General features: G+C 48.8%; 1 pseudogene; it reads left to right on the forward strand.

Moving 5' to 3' along the window:
- The first annotated feature begins 2,781 nt into the window (after positions 1 to 2,781).
- On the forward strand, positions 2,782 to 7,708 carry LOC147879088 (uncharacterized; annotated as a pseudogene).
- The last annotated feature ends 7,202 nt before the right edge of the window (positions 7,709 to 14,910 follow it).

The raw sequence follows: 14,910 nt of genomic DNA on the forward strand, positions 1-14,910 counted from the left end.
TGCTGAGGTGGCACTAATGACGTGGCCTGATGATGTGGCACTGATGACGTGGCCTGATGACGTGGCTTGATGACGTGGTAGTGCTGACGTGGCAGATGACATGGCAGTGCTGATGTGGCTTGGTGATGTGGCAGTGCTGACGTGGCCTGGTGATGTGGCAGTCGCTGATGACGTGGCAGAATGACGTGTCACTGATGATGTGGCATAGGATAAGATGATGACGTGGCAGATGCTGGAGCCTGCTGACGTGGCCAGATAAGATGCCGTTGCCACGTGTCGATAGGAGGCATACTGGAATATTTGGAGGTGCTGACGGAATCTTTAAGATTCCGTCATCTTCTCCGTCGTCGGCCATTTGGAGGTGGCGCCTTGAAGTCGATGGAGATGCTTCACTGAGAGCGTGGATAACGATTACGGCTATGTCATTATTGCTGCCGCCAAGGATAAGGTCGTGAGCTACAGAACGACTGGAAGTAATTGCTCGAAGCTATTGATTAGGCAAGGCCACAATAAGCTCCACTCCTGATCCGGCGAAGGCAGACAGAACCGAAGGATCGGCTGGCAGAGCTGAGCCGTTTGGAACCGTTGGAGGCTGGTATGTAGCCCGTGAGCGAGTCGATGCTACTGGGTGTCACTTGTAGGAGTTGTAGGCAAGGCCCGTAGCTTTGGAGCTACGTTGTGAGCAAGGATCTGCTGGCCAAGATGCCTTTGCTATCGTTTGAGCTGCAAGTAACGAGCCCAAAGGAAGGCGTTGTGTGCTCGAGTTGTTTGCTGCTGGTTGCCAAGGTCGATCGAGGTCGACGTAGTCCCGTGGTCGTCGTTGCAGTCCCGTGTGATATTATAGAGGCATGCAGCTTTGTAGATGGTTGGTCGGCCAGTGAGTTGCGCTGCCTCTGATAGAGGTCGCAGTCGAGGCTGGAAGACGGCTTGTAGAAGAGTTATCGGTTGGGAGACAGCTTGTAGGTTTGGGAGACCCGTATGACGGTCGAGGAAGAACAATCCAAGATTGCAATGGGCCGGAGACCGGATCTCAGATTGCGGATGGAGTCGCTATTGTAGAAGCTCGCCTAGCGTCGCCTTTGTTGCAGTTGTTGTAGAGTTGAAGCTGCTTTGAAGGATGAAGGATGAAGCGGGTGTGTAGAGTCTCTCAAAAACACTCTCTCTCTCTCTTTCTGTTAATCAAAGAGAATGGATCTCTCTCATTCACTCGAAATGAACCTCAAAGCAAACCTTACAAAGAACTTCTCTAAAGAAGAAAAGCACCTCTCTCACTCTCAAATCACAATGGAAAGAACAGATGTTCTTTCAAACAAACGGAAATCTCTGATGAATGAAATCTCACAATGAACGGAATAATCTCTCAAGTGAACCGAAGTTTCTCTCAACGGAAGTGAAGGGAAGGATCTCACAATCACTCAAGAGGACTCTCAATCTCACAATCTCTCTCACACTCTCAAGAATCACAATGTCTCAACGGAAGACAAGGGAGCTCTGATACCATGACAAAATATGAAGAGGGGAGAGGAGAAGAGTGGAGATGAGGAGAGAGGGCATAGCTAGAGAGCACACCACAAATGACTAACTGTACACTAGAATTAGTTGAAAAAATAGAATATATACAAACCCTTTTAGGGTTAGGGTTAGGGGATCTAACCCTTTCCTTTATAGCACTCTATAAGGTTAGTGCTATGCACATATGATCACGTGATGGTGCTATGCACACATGATCACATGATGTTGAGCGTGAACTCTCAACACGTTGACCTTAAAAAAGTTAATGCTGCTATAGTGAGGGATCATTACCGTCTACCATTCACAGAACATGTGCTCGAGAGAGTGGCGGGCCACGAGGCTTACAGTTTCCTGGACGGTTTCTCTGGGTACAACCAAGTGTCCATCGATCCTAAGGACCAGCACAAAACAGCCTTTGCCACTACATGGGGTGTATTCGCATATCGGAAGATGCCATTTGGATTAACGAATGCCCTAGCAACGTTTCAACAACTGATGAGCACGGCGGAGTACTTGCAGATTTGGTTGGAAATCATTTTAGATGATTTATGCATTTACTCGAGAAGGCGGGATCATTTGAAATACCTACGAATGGTCTTTGATCGTTGCAGATTTTATAGGATTTCACTGAACCCACTCAAATGCCAATTTTGGGTTAAGCATGGTGTGATCCTAGGTCATGTGGTGTCCAGGAATGGGATTTCTACCGACTATAATAAGATCAAGTTGATCTTGGAATTACCCCCACCAACAAATTTCAAAGGTGTCCAACGATTCATGGGGCACACAGGGTACTATCGATGATTCATCTACATGTACGTGGACATAGCTCGACCGTTGTACCGGTTGTTGATTGAATTCACTTGGACCGATGAATGTCAGAAGGCATATGATGCCTTAAAAGGAGCCTTAGCATCAGCACCAATCCTACGTGCATCGAATTGGGATTTGATATTCCATGTTCATATCGACGCATCAAATTTTGCAATAGGATGTGTGCTAGCTCAACCCGACGAACAAAAACTAGATCATCCCATCTATTTCGCAAGTCGCCAGTTGAATGATGCAGAGAAAAATTACACCACAACGGAAAGAGAGGGTTTGTCGATGGTATATGCGGTGAAGAAATTCAGGCATTACCTATTGGCAAACAAATTTATATTCTTTGTGGATCACCAAGCACTCTTGTACTTGGTGAACAAGCCCTGCATGATGGGAAGAATCACGCGATGGCTGCTGATCTTAATGGAGTTTGGCTTCACGGTTGCAGTCAGGAAGGGGAGAACACACGTTCTTGCCGATCATATGTCGCGGATCCCCAATGGAGAAAAGCCAACAGGTGTGGACGATGATCTACCAGATGCACCTTTGTTTCTAGTAGATTTAGTCCCAGAGTGGGCGGACGAAATATGTCACTATCTGACCAATGGGTTACCCACCAACACACCCGTGGATATGGCTAAGGCGAGGAGGTTGATTAGGGACGCTGCTCCTTATCAACTAATTGCGGGACAATTATATAAGCAGGGAAAAGATGGAGTGCTGCGCAAATGTGTAAGGGAAGATGAGTTCATTCTCATCTTGGATGAAGCGCACTCCGGAATAGCAGGAGGACACTTTGCAGCAGAAGCCACAGCACGAAAGGTACTTCAACAAGCAGGCCTTTGGTGGCCTACTCTATTTAGCGATGCAGTGGAGTTTGTGAAAAGGTGTGATCCCTGCCAAAGAGCAACTAAACTGCAAAATTGGGACAGAATGCCACTGTCCATAAACCTAGCAACCCAACCGTTCGAGAAATGGGGAATTGACTTTGTTGGCCCCATTAGCCTGGCTGCAGTAAACAGCCAAGCTAGGTACATCATAGTTGCTACAGATTACTTCACGAAATGGGCAGAGGCTAGAGCCACTCGTAAGGCAGATGCCAGGTCCACCGCAAAATTCCTATACGAACAAGTGATATCACGTTATGGTTGTCCCTTGGAGTTAATCAGCGACCGTGGCGCACACTTCTTGAATGAAGTAATCGTGCAGCTGACGACAGAATTCATGATTATCCACAGAAAGTCATCAGCTTATTATCCCCAGGCCAGTGGTCAGGGCCGAAAGCACAAATAAGACATTATGTAAAATCTTGACCAAAACCGTAGAGGCCAGTCGAGGAGATTGGGAACACAAGCTCACCGCCGCGTTGTGGGCATATAGAACTGCATACAAGGTGGCAACACATTGTACGCCCTTCAGTCTTGCATTTGGTTTAGAGGCAGTCATGCCTATGGAGTTTCTAGTACCAAGTCTAAGGGTGGCAGTTCAAGAGAGGCTGACAAAGGAGTCCTTAGCAGAGAGACTCGTGGACTTAGAGCAACTTGAAGAAACTTGGCTCCACGCAGCTCATGGAATGAGGGTGGAAAAACTGTGCCGCAAGACGTGGTTTGACCGCAATCTTAGGAACAAGGACCTCAAGGAGGGAGACTTATGTCTCATGTATGGTGTACGAAACACCAAGCGCAAATTGAAATATCAGGGTATGGGACCCTATCAAGTGGTAGAAATAACGCCACAAGGAGTAGTACGGATTGCTATGCTCGATGGAGTGGTGATGGAAGGTTATATCAACGGAAGTAAGCTACGAAGGTTCTATGGGCCTTTAACCTTACAAACGCTACAAACCATCCATAGCAATCAAAGGAGGAAAAAAGAAGAAAAGCTGGCGCAGCTGCGAGCTCGCCAGGGAGAGAGAGAGCAAAAGGTGAAGTCCAAGGGAATGACCTTGTATAAAGGCACTCTCCAGGACAAAGGATTAGGGGATGATGAACCTCAAGTCGATCCAGCTAGAATCCCCTTAACCATAAAAATTACCAATGAATCCACATTTGGTATGGAATCCTTAGTCGAAGCCATAATTTTATATCATTCGAGGCTTGGCAAACCTTGCCCAAGGGGAGCATGGTTCCATCCAATACTATAGTTAGAGCAATTAACGGGACACACATGAACCCCTTAGGACATATAACTTTGGATGTGCTCATTGCTAAACACGTTTTGCAGGTACGCTTTTATGTCATGCCTGCAGGTACTATGGAGGAGCACGTGGTCCTAGGACGTACCTGGTGTTTTTCGACTAACTGTCAAATTGATTGGCATAAGCAACGGGTTAACATGGTGTATAAGAGCGATGTCACTTGAGTACCCTTGTTACAAGGGGAGACATCGAAGTTACCTCCGAAGCCAACAAAGGATTCAGCAGTGGAGAAGGGTAAAGGTAAAATTATTCTATCTCAAACCACCCCACCCACTATTATCTCTCATCCTCCGTGCACTGCACCAACCACCTCCAAGGCACAGCCTCGACCAGCACACGCACGCACTCAACAGAAGCCTGGTACATGAAAAAAGACACACACCTCTACAATGACAAGGTGGATTCCCAAACAGGTTCTCCAAGCTCAACATCCTAAGAAAGGAGAGAGAAACGTATGGGTGCCGCGTCAACCTCGGCAGCAAGAGCCCACATTTCCCTCATCCTCTAAACCCCGACGACAATGAGCAAAGAGAAGGCAACCTCGATGAAAGAGCATTCAAAGATGGATACCCGTCACATTATTGCAAAGCCAAGGTTATTACCAAGGCAACACACAAATATGGGTACCAAAAAAGAAGGAAACATCTGTCACGAGCGATCCACGACAAGGTCAAAAGAAGCCAGAGATGACAGCAAAAATGCACATGGTGTGGGTTCGTAAAGACCAAAGTACCATGAAGACATCAAGCCCATCGCCATCAAAGCATGCATCACCCAAGAGAGCAGTACCACAAGAACCTACCTGGAGAAGGGTAACGCCAAAAGTCAACCCACAGGTAGTTACACAAGAACCTGCTCCTAGCAACAAGGGTAAAGGCAAGATAGTGGACGTCACTCACAATTCTTCAACATTAACATCCACGACCATTTTGCCCAAGTCACCACAAACTACATGGGTGATCAAACCTAAGGTAGCCATGCCTTAGTGAAAACCAAAAGCTTCAACAAGGAGACACAGCGAGACGGAACAAAGGCAGTGACACAAGAACCTACTTCCACAAAAGGGGTAGTTACACAAGAACCTGTCTTATCACGAAGTAATGCGAAGGTCCAAGAGCCAGCAGAGCTTGATGTTGTCCATCATACGAAGGCGGCACTCAAGGACCTTGCACAGTCGGTTCTCGCCACGACATCGCAAATTCAACTTCCATCGTCTGTAGCGGTGTCTGCATCAAGGTATGCCACTTGGTTCTTCAATGCTCTACCATAAGCCAAGTGTCGCATAATGTACATATGTTAGTTAGGTCTAACCTAAGCTAGGGCACCATTTTTTGTCAACCATTAACTCTAGGGTCCTTAGCTTATCTAATCACATAAGGGCATGACATTTTTGCACAAGCACTCACTACCTTGAGTCAAGCCCAGTCCAGTGAAGTCATCAACACTTAGGTGCTAGAGGCACGACACCAATATCAATCAGCTTAAGCACCTATTAGGGTCAACATATCCCAGCACCCACAAATGCCCTATCACAATGGATGTATGTGTCACAAACCACCAAGGTCAAGTACACAGCAGGAACCAGGATACATGGGGTAGTTCGAGATGCTATAAGGGATTTGATAATGCATCGGGCATGGGGCGGATTCTCAACAGGTGTGCCACAAGGGGTCACAAGGGCATGGGGTAAGTATCATTAAGGCTCCCACAACTTCAAACCACCAAAGACATGCAAAACAGGCTCAAAACGGGAGGGCGCTGCAATAACGGGCTAACGCAGCATGCACATGCAGTTCATGTATGTAAGTCAAATTTTATCACCAACTGCTAGGGAACAGATGCTTGTTCTTGTCCAGCACGAAGTTACGCAAAAGGTAGGCCACTGGTGCAATTTCATGACAATGTTGCAATAACGGGCTAACGCATCGGGGGCCCAACAAATCACCAACTAATGTTCCAAAAGTGCAATATGGGATGGTTATGATGCTCCAAAACACATGAAAAATCAAGGACCATAAAAGTTGAGCAACACAGCCAAGTTTGGATAGGGCGCTGCAATAAGGTTAATGCAGCGTGCTGCATTAATAGGGTGCTGCAATAACAAGGTGCTGCATTAACAGGGCGCTGCAATAACGTAATGCAGCGTACTGCATTAAGGCTTTATATACAGGAAAACCCAGACGCTGCATTACTCTTTTCAATTACATGCTGCCGAAATTTTCTACACAGCCAACTGCAACCCCCCACCCCCAAACTGAATCTCTCCCCCAACTTAACCAACCCCCCAAAATGTCTTCTGACACAGAAGAAATCATCCGCAAGCATTTCCGTGCTATGGATGAGGAGCAGGAGAGGGAAGCTACTAGTAGCCAATCCCGAACACATTCACAGTTACCAGGGCAACTAAGTGAAGAAGAGGCCCGGGAGGTTGAAGAAGCTCTGAGACTTTCTGCTCAGGAGGCAAGGGAGACCCAAAAAAGAAAGCAACAGGTGGCTCAAAAAGTAACAGCGGAGGTGGGAGGCCCCTCTACAGCCAATGTGCCACATAAGAAGAGGAAGGCTAGCTCTGAGACAAGTGCTTCAAGCCCAAGTGTGGAACGGAACATGACAATCACGACACACTCACCCCTTGGCCAAGAGTGGGTGGAGCAACTCGGGGGTATGGTCGTGCACTCCACATATGTTTACAATGCAACAACAAGGTTCAAAATATGCTATCACACCTCGGAGTGCTACCTAGCACTACAGGATGAGGAAGTCGCACCGCACTTGCAGGCTTGCGGGTTGGGCAAAATGCGATACAAATTGCCCTGCTTCCTAAATATGGACTATGCGGTCCAGTTTGTAAAAAATTACAATAAAAATACCAAAACGACAAAGATCACTTCCGGAGACGGCCAGGAAAGAAGCATCACCCTCAGCATCGACGCGGTCCGTGATGCATATGCTTTGGACGTCGTTGCTAAGTCATACGTCAATCTCCGCAAGCTAGGAAACAAACTGGAAGGGGCTGCGACTTATGAAAGTCATAAACAGCGCGGAGGAGTGTGCTTCGTGGAGATCTCACCACATCTCCAGAAGGCGGCACGGGTGCTCAGGCTGCTCACCAGGGTGGAGCCAGCTAACCACCACAACATTATTCCAGCTAATCATCTTCTTTGCCTGCACAAGCCGTAGCAACACATAACTAACTGGGCCAACTACCTGTTCCAGAAGCTGGACAAGGTGTGCGCGCAACACAATAACGCCATCCAACATCCTATGATGCTGATGCCACTCATCTGCCACCTTGCAGCTTGGAGACTGGACAGGACCAGTTTCGGTTTTGCAGATAGGTCACGCCCAGAGTTACAAGACCTCAAGCCTCAACCAGAAACAAAGAAAGCAAAGGTCGAAATGACACCGCCACAAACCACGAGAAGCCAAAAGCAGGAGGGAGAACTAAGAAGGCAACAAGAAGAGGAAGCTGCCGCCACATGGTAGAAAATCAGTGATGAGCATCGCAAGGGTAAAGAGGAAGAGCAAAGAAGAAAGGAAATGGAGGAAATCAAGGGCAAGGCACCTATGCAAGACGAAGCGTATCCGGAGGACCTTCAATACGACCTGCCACCTGAATTACCGGTGTATGAGGTGCCCATGTAGCAACCAGTGCAGCAAGGAATAGATACAGCAAGGCTCCAAAGCCTATTGCTGGCATCTACACTAATGCAGGCCATGAAGTCGAAAACGGAGGACTCTCAATAGGGTGACAACGCCTTCAAGGCATTGCAAGGTGTAGCATCAACCACAATAGACAACTATAGGGATGAGGAGTCATATACCGCCTACCAACACCAGCATGCAGATGTACCTGAAAGAGAAAGAGAATTTCTCAAAACCCTGGTCCATTTCCAAACCTTGAGCCAGCAAATCTTCGAGCATAAGTAGAGCCAGATCCAATGGTTAGAAGAGCAAGTCAGAGGCGGCGAAGATGACCAAGGTTTTGGAGATTTCTAAACAACAGGAGGCAGCGCTGCAACAGCGGCTCCAAGAGGCTGAACGGCGATTACAAGAATCTCAAGCAGAATCTCAAAGACAGCAATTGGCAAGGGAGGAAGAGATACAAAGACTCCAAAACCATAATGAGGAGTTGGTGCGGCAGAAAGATAGGATAACCCAAGAGCACATCCAAGAGGCCTACAACACCAACTTGCACTTGCATAGAAGATCCGCAGAGTTGGAGGCCACACTTCAGAGGACAGAAATGCTGCTGCGGGAGAAAACACTCCAACTGCGTGAGCTTGAAGAAGTGCCAAAGATTCCAGTGTCTCCCGACGAGCAGCTGGAGACGGAGCATCGCCTCGTCATGCAAGCCTCTTCGAATATAGTAAGTTTGGCTCTGGAACACCGGACGGTGGACCAGACGCTAACCTTCTATTTCAATGCTCTTACAGCCTCGTCTATACAATATGGCACCGACCTCAACCAGCCCCTTCCCCCCCACCAATTCACTACGCTACTCGACAAGTATTCCTATCATACCCACCCAGTCTTTGCTATGGCATTCTTTAGGGGCGACCTCTGCTTAGAAGAGCAAGTCAAATTGTACAAATTACCCCTCCACCCCATTGTACTTAATTCTCATTCATGGTGCCGCTGTATTCAAGAATCAGCCAATTTTGCACCCTCTGAACAGATTATGGAGCTCTCCAAACCTACAGACCTCCCCGACTATCCCTACCCCCATGATGCAATTTTTGAATCGCAATTTTGGCTATAGACCTAGGGCTGGATAGAGGCCAGGACAACCTGCCAGTTTTTGGTGGGGGAGCGCAACTCGGCGAACTATCAACCACTCAGCATTATCATTCTATACAATCGGGTCTACGAGTGTATCAATAATATGTACACCATGTATTCCAACAATTTTGATACCTCCCATGTAGCCTACCCCGAGAACATAACCGCGGAAGAACAGCAGGCCGAGTGGGCGATATTCGCCACGTTGCAGCCTCCACAACCTGATGCCTCTACCACCTCTACAACCCACAAAACCTCTTCTTCGGCTGCCCTCCATACCTATCCCCTCCAATATATACCATCATACATCTTCCCCTCGGCAGCCCCTTCCCAATCATCTCTAAAAACCTCATCGCCGATTTTGTCTCCTAAGGCTGACATCCCCCAAGAGCAGGTCCTCCCAAAGATGGCTCAAGGAGAAGCCGCTATTCACAATTTTGTCCACGAGATGCTACAACCACTTGTAACAAATAAAGATGCGGCCCCCATTAAACCTTCTATGCTACCAAGCCTACCAACTCAACCACCAATGGTAGAGGACGAAGAGGTGACGCATGAGCCTCCCCCAGCACCACCTAAGGAGTGGACCGAAATGGTCTATACGTTCCAGGACCTGCAGGCACAGGCAGATCTATGCACCTGGACAGGGGAACTCCAGAAGTAGGGACTCCGGCTCATTGACATCATGGATGTCCAGACCCTGACGAGCTTCATTGCAAAATCTATGTGGTGCTAGGCGGATGAGCATCCGCGCAAAATGAGAGGCGGCTACCAGCCACCAAAGGCCACAACTTTTCCACCGACCAACCAAAGCATGGGCCTACAACCGGCATGGAGGACACCATTTTTGAGCAGCAACCTTCTAGCGTGGAGCTACCATTGGAATTCTCACCGGGAACGACGTATCGACCTGACATTTATGCCTGCGACCAGAAGGTGGGGCTGGACAACATTTAAGGACTTGCAAAAGCAAGATCCAAACATTGTTTATAATTTTCCCAAGTTCAGTTTTGCCCCGACACTCACTTCCAAGGGCCTCGCATCTCAACTGCGAGAGTGGAACCGCCGCCATCAGGAGGTTCCCAACCTGGCATTTGTAGCAGCAAGCCATTTTAATAGGCTTCTCATTTTGCTCCTCGACACCATGCCAGACCAGTCCCCCATTTTGGAAGAGAGGGAGCTCGGCCTGCGGCATGAGATAGTCTTCAATCCCGACATCGGCCCGGACCTTAAGCAGATATGTCGACTATATATTCGAGTAAGGAACCTACATGCCTGCCATATCCGCACATTCGAGGATATGGTCGACACCCATTTTTGGCCGCCACACCCCTACTTCACCGGATTATCAAAAAAACTATTTGCTCGCCACGCTTTAATAAAAGCGTGTCTTATGACTAACATTTTGAAGCCCAGGCAATCATAATTCCAAGGATGGAATTTAGAACAGGAAGGGGGGCATGTTACGCAAGTAGCATAGCCCAATCATTTGTAATTCCATTCTTTTGTAAATGCATTCATATAGGCCGTGGGCCAATAGATTAGGAAATAAAGGCTTAAGGACAATTTTAGGGTTGAGCTTCCCTTCAAAAGGCATATGTATAAAAGGCCAAGAGGTTGACTTGGTCTTCATTCTCTCCTTGTTGGAGCTTGGGAATAGAAGTCAGTGCTTCCTTCATCCTTGTGTCGATTGTCTCTACTTCTCTTGCTTCTCCATTGCTCCCACTCCCGCGATCGATTCCCCCTTCACCACGCTCACTCTCTTCCCCTCTCTACTTCTCTTCTCTCCCCCCTTTCGATCGAGTGGTAGCTAGAGAGAGAATCCAAGGACGGTGCCAGTGACAGCATCGCCGCGATGGTTTGAACCAGCTCCCAAAGGGTTGTCGCTCGGAGCTTGAGCACTTGCGAGCGGCTCGTTGCAAGAATCCCCACGACACGTGAGGTCACCGCCTGGTGGCTAAACACGTGTTGTGACCTCACGTGTCGTGGGGATTCTTGCAACGAGCCGCTCTCAAGTGCTCAAGCTCCGAGCGACAACCCTTTGGGAGCTGGTTCAAACCGTCGCGGCGATGCTATCACTGGCACCGTCCTTGGATTCTCTCTCTAGCTACCACTCGATCGAAAGGGGGGAGAGAAGAGAAGTAGAGAGGGGAAGAGAGTGAGCGTGGTGAAGGGGGAATCGATCGCGGGAGTGGGAGCAATGGAGAAGCAAGAGAAGTAGAGACAATCGACACAAGGATGAAGGAAGCACTGACTTCTATTCCCAAGCTCCAACAAGGAGAGAATGAAGACCAAGTCAACCTCTTGGCCTTTTATACATATGCCTTTTGAAGGGAGGCTCAACCCTAAAATTGGCCTTAAGCCTTTATTTCCTAATCTATTGGCCCACGGCCTATATGAATGCATTTACAAAAGAATGGAATTACAAATGATTGGGCTATGCTACTTGCGTAACAGGGCACTGCATTAACAAATTAATGCAGCGTGCAGAAGAAACTCAAAGGAGTAAGACAAATTCCAACCCCAAATGCTCCAATACACAGGTTCCATCACACTCAGTATGTTGATGCACAAAAATAAACCACAGGTGTCACCTTACGGGGCATGTTGCAATAACAAATTAATGCATCAACATATATCAAACTGATCAAACAAAGTGCCAAGAATACAATATGAACTACTAGTCAATGCTCGAGGAAAGGACAAAGACCAACTGGATCAATGGACATTTCAACAATCATCCAAGTCAGGGGGCGCTGCAATAACTGGGCACTGCAATAGCTGGTGCTGCAATAACAGGGGGCGCTGCAATACCTCCAAATGCTGCAATAACCTACAATCAATCTACAGACCCCGTACTACAGTTTTTAACGAATATACACACACCCAACATTTTGAAACCCAGGCCAGCCTAAAAATTCCAAGGATGGAATTTGGAACAGGAAGGGGGGCATGTTACGCAAGTAGCATAGCCTATTCATATGTAATTCCATTCATTTGTAAATACATTCATTATAGGCCGTGGGCCAATAGAATAGGATAATAAAGGCTTAGGCCATTTTAGGGTTGAACCTCCCTTCAAAAGGTATGTGTATAAAAGGCCAAGAGGTTGACTTGGTCTTCATTCTCCCTTGTTGAAGCCTTGGAATAGAAGACAGTGTTTCCTTCACTCGTGTTGTACATTGTCTCTCCTTTCTTTTGCTTCTCCGTTGCTTCCACTCCTACGATCGATTCCCCTTTCACCATGCTCGCTTCTTTCCCCTCTCTACTTCTCTCTTTTCTCCCCCTTACGATCGAGTGGCAGCTAAGGATCGAATCCGAGGACGGTGCCAGTGACAGCATCGCCACGACTGCTTGAACCAGCCCCCCAAGGGATGTTGCTCGGAGGTTGAGCACTCGCGAGCAGCTTGTTGCAAGATTCCCCACAACACGTGAAGTCACCGCCAGGTGGCTTAACAGCTTCTTTGCCTCCTTCCACTCGCGTTTGTGCGCAGTGGCAGGTTTCTCGCAAGGATAGCCACCCGTAGCTACATTGACCCCATCATCGTACGCGAGTTTCTTAAGGTGAGATCTTTTATTACTTAAGATCTCCCTTACTCACATCCTTCCCTATACATCTAAAAATGTCACTCATGGGGGATTGGGGTACCAACTATGTACAGACTCTAGGACCTCCCTAACTAAACGGCTATCCTGATCTTTAAATTTTATAAAACAATTTCTATATATGTTTGAAACTACCCCCCGCATATACTCCATCACCTCTTTCCCCCTCGCATCCATGACTATCCCGCCCCTTTCCGTAACATCGTAGAAAATCACTCTCTCATATCGACTGCATCCATCTACCGCTGGAGCATCGAGTACAATCACTCCTCTAAATCCACCTCTTGCTCCTCACGAGTAGCAGCCTCAGCAAATAACTGCACCTCATCAGGACTCACGTACGTAGTACATACAAAAATGTCATTACCAATTTACCATAAGTTCACAACATTGTCATGGACTCATGTGACATGGATTAAACTTTAAAGAAAGATAAATCCAACCTGTCGTGGACTGTCAGCCACACGGATACGCCTCAATAATCTCAAGTTGGAGCGACAAAACACTAGTCGCTCCAACTGTCTCGTGGTCAGCCTATTGCGGATCCGTGTGTGTATCAATGAATATGTGCTCCCGTTTCTCTCTGTGGCGGAACTGGAGCAATCCTGCCTCAACAACAATTTAATTTGTGGATTAGCTTATTTGTGGTATAATCAAAACAAAGCAATCTAACATGTGTCTTATCGATATATAATACTAACCTGTGATAAAACCCATACATGTTAGATTGCTTTGTTTTGATTATACCACAAATAAGCTAATCCACAAATTAAATTGTTGTTGAGGCAGGATTGCTCCAATTCCACCACAGAGAGAAACGGGAGCACATATTCATTGATACACACACGGATCCGCAATAGGCTGACCACGAGACAGTTGGAGCGACTAGTGTTTTGTCGCTCCAACTTGAGATTATTGAGGCGTATCCGTGTGGCTGACAGTCCACGACAGGTTGGATTTATCTTTCTTTAAAGTTTAATCCATGTCACATCAGTCCATGACAATGTTGTGAACTTATGGTAAATAAGTTGTCGTTTTGGACCCATGCCACGCGCCTCCGTCCCCGTGCACTGGCGCCCCTCCCGGGCCCCAACGCGCCCTTGATGATGGTGGTGCCCCCCGATCTTCAAGAGGTCATAACTTTTGCATACGATGTCGGATCGAGGCGACTCTTGAACGGTTGCGATGGGCACGACATACTCTACGAGATACAAGCACGAGTCTTTTTTGAGACTACTTGTCCCAAACGTCAATTTGGGATCAACTATGCCTCTCTCTTACATCCCCCCCCCCTTGCCGGCATGTCGCGTACCCCCCCCACCCCCTATGCCCCCCCCCCTCCCACACCCCGTGCCCCCCACCCCCATGCCCCCCCCCCATGCCCCATGCCCCCCCCCCTTGCGCGCATGTCGCATACCCCCCCCACCCCCACCCCCACCCGCCATGCCCCCCCCCCCTCCCACTCCCCATGACCCCCCCTGCAACCCACCATGCCCCCCCCACCTTGTGCGCATGTCGCGTACCCCCCCCCCCACCCCCATGTCCCCCCCCCAACACCCCATGCCCCCCCCCTTGCGCGCATGTCGTGTACCCCCCCAACCCCATGCGCCCCCCCTCCCCCCCCTTGTGCGCATGTTGCGTACCCCCCCACCCCCACCCCCCATCCCTCCCCCCCCCAACCCACCATGCCCCCCCCCCTTGCGCGCATGTCGAGTACCCCCCCCACCCCCAACCCCCCCCGAACCCCCCTTGCGTGCATGTCGCGTACCCCCCCCCCCCCCCCACCCCCCATGTCCCCCCCCCCCCCCAACACCCCATGCCCCCCCCCCCCCCTTGCGTGCATGTCGTGTACCCCCCCCACCCCCTATGCCCCCCCCCCTTCCCACACCCCATGCCCCCCCACCCCCATGCCCCCCCCCCACGCTCCATGCCCCCCCCCCAACCCCATGTGCCCCCCCCTTGCGCGCATGTCACGTACCCCCCCACCCCCTATG

This window comes from Dipteris shenzhenensis, unplaced genomic scaffold (genome assembly GCF_047967505.1).
Source record: "Dipteris shenzhenensis isolate YYH24624 ecotype China unplaced genomic scaffold, Dip_SZ_1.0 scaf0097, whole genome shotgun sequence".
NCBI classification, from domain to species: domain Eukaryota; kingdom Viridiplantae; phylum Streptophyta; class Polypodiopsida; order Gleicheniales; family Dipteridaceae; genus Dipteris; species Dipteris shenzhenensis.